Source organism: Wolffia australiana, chromosome 7, assembly GCF_029677425.1.
Source record: "Wolffia australiana isolate 7733 chromosome 7, ASM2967742v1".
NCBI classification, from domain to species: Eukaryota; Viridiplantae; Streptophyta; class Magnoliopsida; order Alismatales; family Araceae; genus Wolffia; species Wolffia australiana.
The window spans coordinates 5634028-5640027 of record NC_135841.1 but is presented as its reverse complement, the minus strand read 5'-3'; the positions used below and the strand labels follow the sequence as shown (position 1 = coordinate 5640027).

Genomic DNA, 6000 nt, shown 5'->3' with positions numbered 1-6000 from the left:
TATAATGGAAAATTTTCTATTTCAATCATATCCGTAAAACGTTGGAATGAATCCTTTCCGTGTTCCTACGTACGGTTTAATCTAAACACTGTTATCTTTGGTTTTATCTATGTTTGAACCTAGATTTAATCCAGGCGGCTTTGCTGGCTCATCTTCCTCAAGCACAAGCGGAGAGGAGACGTTGAGCTTTCTCCTTAGAAGCGGAGGGAAGATGTGGATATTCCATGGCATAGTGCATTCCATTGTCATCAAATGAGTAGAGAAAAATAATAATGCATCAAAATAAATATATCAATTCAACATCCTCTTCGAGGGCACTGTTCGAAGTAGAGCACGGACTATGCAGTAGCTCTCATGCTTCCCTGCTCCTCGAGTTCAAAGGCAGACGCGGGGTATGTTTTCGACAGACCCACAGGCGTCCTGAAAGTAATCTTGGTGATGTCTTTGGGATCGACGTAGAACTCTCCCAGAGATATCCACATGAGAAGCTCCTTGGATTTTACGCCCGTTACTTGGCGCATTCGGCGGTCCTCCACGAAGCCGGTGACCTCGGCGCCGAAGGAGACGAGGCGCCCCGCCTTGCGGAAGGTGTAGTTGAGGCCTTCTTCTGCCGCAGCCAAACGAAGCCGGTTCGGCGGTTGATGCCGATCTCTTCTACGTTCTGAATGGGAAGCAGGCCCCGAGGCATGTTGAGCTCCTCCAAAAGCTGGATGGTCTTCTGGCGGCAGAGCTCGTCGCCCCTGCAGATTTCCGCCCCTTCGCGGTGAGCGTCGATAGTGTTCTTCGCCATTGTAAGGTTTGAGAAGGACTCGCAAGAAAGTGATGAAGGTGCCGAAGCTGGAGTATGGGTATTTATAAGCCAATAGCGTACTGGTGAATCGTCTATGTATATACAGATATCTCGAAGGTACATCAGTACCTGAAAAGAAAAGGGAAATGAATCTGAAGGTTTTGACATGTCGGATTGATCCCACAACATCGCATTGACGTCCGTTTCTCTGCAGATCAGTCCATCGTACCGCTGGCGCTGTCTCTCGTTTTGCCTTGTTGAGGCAGCCGTTTGTCCTTCAAACTCTTAGTCCCTCGTTATTTGCCTGAACGGATACGGCGTATTCGTAAAAGGTAGATAAGCCGGCGTTTAATGGCACCGTCCGCGGCAACACCGCACCGAACTTGGTGGGGCACTTATTCTCCGGCTTTTCTATCGGGTTGACTTAAAAACCGCGATACCGCTTGAGTACAATCGATTTCAATTGTCCACTCGTAAACCACAATTGAAGAGGTATAGGCGTTTAATCGCAGAGAGATACTGGAAGAGGACTAGCTAAAGACATGAGAAGACATGAATAGAGCAAGCAAACTGTCCCGGAGAGAGAGAAAGAGAGAGAGAGAGATAGATAAATAGATAGACGGAGATAGAGATAGAGATAGAGATAGAGAGAGAGAGACAATGAGAGAGGGAACAAAGAAAGAGGGACGGAGAGAGAGAAAGAGAGAAAGAGAACGAAAAATGAAGGAGAGTGAGCCAAAAATGAAAGACAGAGAGAGAGAAAAATGAGAGCAACAGAGAGAGAGAGAGAGAGAGAGAGAGAGAGAGAGAGAGAGAGAGAGAGAGAGAGAGAGAGAGAGAGAGAGAGAGAGAGAGAGAGAGAGAGAGAGAGAGAGAGAGAGAGAGAGAGAGAGAGAGAGAGAGAGAGAGAGAGAGAGAGAGAGAGAGAGAGAGAGAGAGAGAGAGAGAGATAGAGAGAGAGAGATAGAGATAGAGATAGAGATAGAGAGAGAGCGACAATGAGAGAGGGAACAAAGAAAGAGGGACGGAGAGAGAGAAAGAGAGAAAGAGAACGAAAAATGAAAGAGAGAGTGAGCCAAAAATGAAAGACAGAGAGAGAGAAATGGAGAGAAAGACAGAGAGAGAGAGAGAGAGGGAGAGAGAGAGAGAGAGAGAGAGAGAGGGAGAGAGAGAGAGAGAGAGAGCGGAAGAGAGTGAGAGAGAGAGAGAGAGAGAGAGAGAGAGAGACAGAGAGAGAGAGAGAGAGAGAGAGAGAGAGAGAGAGAGAGAGAGAGAGAGAGAGAGAGAGAGAGAGAGAGAGAGAGAGAGAGAGAGAGAGAGAGAGAGAGAGAGAGAGAGAGAGAGAGAGAGAGAGAGAGAGAGAGAGAGAGAGAGAGAGAGGGAGAGAGAGAGAGAGAGAGAGAGAGAGAGAGAGAGGGAGAGAGAGAGAGAGAGAGAGAGATAGACGGAGATAGAGATAGAGATAGAGATAGAGAGAGAGAGACAATGAGAGAGGGAACAAAGAAAGAGGGACGGAGAGAGAGAAAGAGAGAAAGAGAACGAAAAATGAAGGAGAGAGTGAGCCAAAAATGAAAGACAGAGAGAGAGAAAAATGAGAGCAACAGAGAGAGAGAGAGAGAGAGAGAGAGAGATAGACGGAGATAGAGATAGAGATAGAGATAGAGAGAGAGAGAGAGACAGAGAGAGAGAGAGAGAGACAGAGAGAGAGAGAGAGAGAGAGAGAGAGAGAGAGAGAGAGAGAGAGAGAGAGAGAGAGAGAGAGAGAGAGAGAGAGAGAGAGAGAGAGAGAGAGAGAGAGAGAGAGAGAGAGAGAGAGAGAGAGAGAGAGATAGAGAGAAAGAGAGAGAGAGAGAGAGAGAGAGAGAGAGAGAGAGAGAGAGAGAGAGAGAGAGAGAGAGAGAGAGAGAGAGAGAGAGAGAGAGAGAGAGAGAGAGAGAGAGAGAGAGAGAGAGAGAGAGAGAGAGAGAGAGAGAGAGGGGATACGGCAGCGAACTTGGTGGGCCACTTATTCTCCGGCTTTTCTATCCGGTTGACTTTAAACACCGCGATACCGCTTGAGTTCAATCGATTATAATCGTCCACTCGTGAACCATAAGTTAAGAGGTATAGCCGTTTAATCTGAGAGAGATACTGGAAGAGGACTAGCTAAAGACATGAGAAGATATGAATAGCGCAAGCCAACTGTCGCGGAGAGAGAGAGAGAGAGCGGGAGAGATAGGGAGAGATAGGGAGAGATAGGGAGAGATAGGGAGATAGATAAATGGATAGATAGACAGAGACAGAGAGAGAGGAAGAGAAATACATATAGAAAAAAAGAGAGAAAAGGAGATAGAGATAGAGACAAAGAGACAGATAAAAGGAGAGAGGGATATAGAGAAAGAGAGAAAGAAATGAGAGAGGGGTAGCGAGAAAGATACAGAGTAATGGAGTAAGAGATAGAGAGAAAGAGACAAAGAAAGGGAGAGGAAAAGAGGGAGAGAAAGAGAGAGAGAAAACAAAGAGAGCGTGAAAGAGAGAGAGAAAGAGTAATGGGAAATAAAGATAGAGAGAAAGAGAGAGAGAGAGACAATGAGAGAGGGAAACAAAGAGAGAGGGACGGAGAGAGAGAAAGAGAGCAAAAAATGAAAGAGAGAGTGAGCGAAAAATGAAAGAGAAAGAGTAAGAGAAAAATGAGAGCAACACACACACACACACAGAGGGAGAGAGAGGGTATATAGAGAGAGAGAAATAGTAATGGCAAATAAAGATAAAGAGAAAGAGAGAGAGAGCCAATGAGAGAGGGAAACAAAGAGAGAGGGACGGAGAGAGAGGCAGAGAGCAAAAAATGAAAGAGAGAGTGAGCGAAAAATGAAAGAGAAAGAGTAAGAGAAAAATGAGAGCAACACACACACACACACACACAGAGGGAGAGAGAGGGATATGTTTATATATAGAGAAAGAGAGAGAGAGAGGGACAATGAGAGAGGGAAACAAACAGAGAGGGACGGAGAGAGAGGAAGAGAGCAAAAAATGAAAGAGAGAGTGAGCGAAAAATGAAAGAGAAAGAGTAAGAAAAAAATAATCTCTCTCTCTCTATATATATATAGAGAGAGAGAGGGAGTGAGAGAGAGAGAAAGAGAGGGAGAGAGATGGAAACTATGGACAGGAATGGGATGAAAGAGAATCTTTTATGTAGAATAATCTTGACCTATCAAACTTAAAAATGTGGATGATTGTTTCTATTCCAGTATAACTAAGATTGACGAGAAAGGAACGAATTATCTATTTCCTTTTGTCACTCATTATCTTGGTCTATTTTTGGCTCTTTCTCTCTCTTCATCGGCCTCTCTTTAGGTCCCTAACAGCATGGTTGCTTTCTAAGAGTATAAGTGGCAAAATCAGCTGCCTCATGTGGAGGGAAATCTCTCTTCATTGTGATAGAGAGATTATTATGCAGGACAAAAGTGTGTGAAACGGGTAATGACGATGATCAAAATGAAGGCAACAAGGACAGTGGTGATAGAAAATATGGAATGATGACGGTGATGGATGGAGACCAATAAAAATGTGATAATGGGCAGGTTTGTGTCTGATAGTTGAAGGTGAGGGCCATGCATTTTTAGAAGCAAGCAACAATAGTGGAGTTGGGATGCCACACCCACTAACGGTGGATGACGTGCATTTAGAGGAGGGCCACATTGACTTGCTAATGTAATACGAAAAGTGTTCCTGGATCTGATGGCTCGTATTACGTCACAGGAGCAATGGTGAGTGAATTCGCAGTTAATGATATGGAATGAATGTAGATTAGAAAACCCTTGGTGAGCAATGACGTCAACTAAGAAAGATATTGATCAGATTAAACTCCCAATGACCCTTCGAGATCAAATACGTCGTCTACGAGTGAGGGGCGTTTGACGGCCCTGAGTTGTCCAGTGTCTAAGGATTAACGAGTAACCTTCTACCGCAAAGAAGTCCTATCTCTCGACACGGTGGTTACCCTATAGCAATTATCGTAGTAATCCAAGGCAGAGGAAGAGATAGCGGGAGACGGCGCTGCAAGGTGTAAGAATACAGGAATTTAATGAAGGAGAGACGAGCAGGTACCTTGTTATCGATAGCCCACGATGGCGAAGTCGATTGAAGATTTGGCCGACGAGCAAGACTCGTCAAGGTGACTGGCTCAAGGAGGACGGGGGCCCAATGAGACGTCGTTGGAATGATCGATGGCGGCGTGCCGGTGCAGTCGTGCACATGTGCGGAGGCGCGGTGGTGAGGAGGGGGTCGCGGCGCGGACGGGCACATGTGCGTAGGAACGCGGGTGTGCGTGGGACAGACGTGTAGGGCTGCCGGCGCGCGTGCGATACAGAGACGCCGGGGCGTGAGCGCACAAGGCAACGGGTGCGCGGGCGCGGTCGCGCTGGGGCGTGGCACGTGGGCGCGGTCCTGCTGGGGATGTGGCGCGCGGGTGCTGTCGCGCTGGGGCGCGGGCGGGGCTTACGCGCGCTGGCGAAGTAGAGCGCACGGGCAGGGATGGGTCGGCGCACGGCAGGCACGGCTGAGGTCGAGGTGGAGCGGGGCACCGGCGATGCTGACGATGGCGGTGGTGGAGCAGCTGCACAGGATGAGCGACAACCTCCAAGAAAGGAGTTCTTGAAGAATAACCAATCAAGAAACTCCAAAGGAGCGGGCAGTTTCTCGATCTGCTGGAGAATTCTTGATGGCGGATGGCGGGATCTTGGCGGGAGACGATGACAGCACACCCCCGGAGTAATCTCGACGAGGGGTTGCAGGCGACGACACCCCCAACGTTGGCACTTTCTTGGAACTTCTAGTTAACATCGGAGTAGTCTGGAAGAAGAAGCCTCGATGCTCCAAGAGAGGGCAATTCTTGAATCTTTAATTCTCGACCTTGGAGTAGTCTCGACGAGGGCGGTTGAACACGTCTTCACGGAGTGGTCTCGACGTGAAGGCGCGGGCTCTAATCCACGGAGTAGTCTCAACGTGGAGCGAGAATAACTACTTCTCTCTATACTCTAATTCCTATCTACGCTAAGATAGAACGAGAGACAACTTTTGAATTTTCTTCAACAATTGCCTGCTTTCACTTGGGCATGCTATCTCCTTATATAGTGAGGATAGGTGCCAAGTGAGGTCGTGGAGAGGACGAACCGTCGCGAGACGTGGTTCGGCCTCTCTTCAACGGTTACAAGCAAAAGGAAAAACATAGC

The 6000-nt window shown here is 47.5% G+C and overlaps 1 pseudogene across 1 annotated transcript; it reads right to left on the bottom strand.

Moving 5' to 3' along the window:
- Positions 1 to 220: 220 nt before the first annotated feature.
- On the bottom strand, positions 221 to 1014 carry LOC144705667 (uncharacterized; annotated as a pseudogene). The gene is made up of 2 exons (XR_013582077.1): positions 920 to 1014; positions 221 to 837 (listed from the first exon to the last, which is right to left on the bottom strand). The product of XR_013582077.1 is annotated as an uncharacterized LOC144705667 (transcript).
- Between the last annotated feature and the right edge of the window lie 4986 nt (positions 1015 to 6000).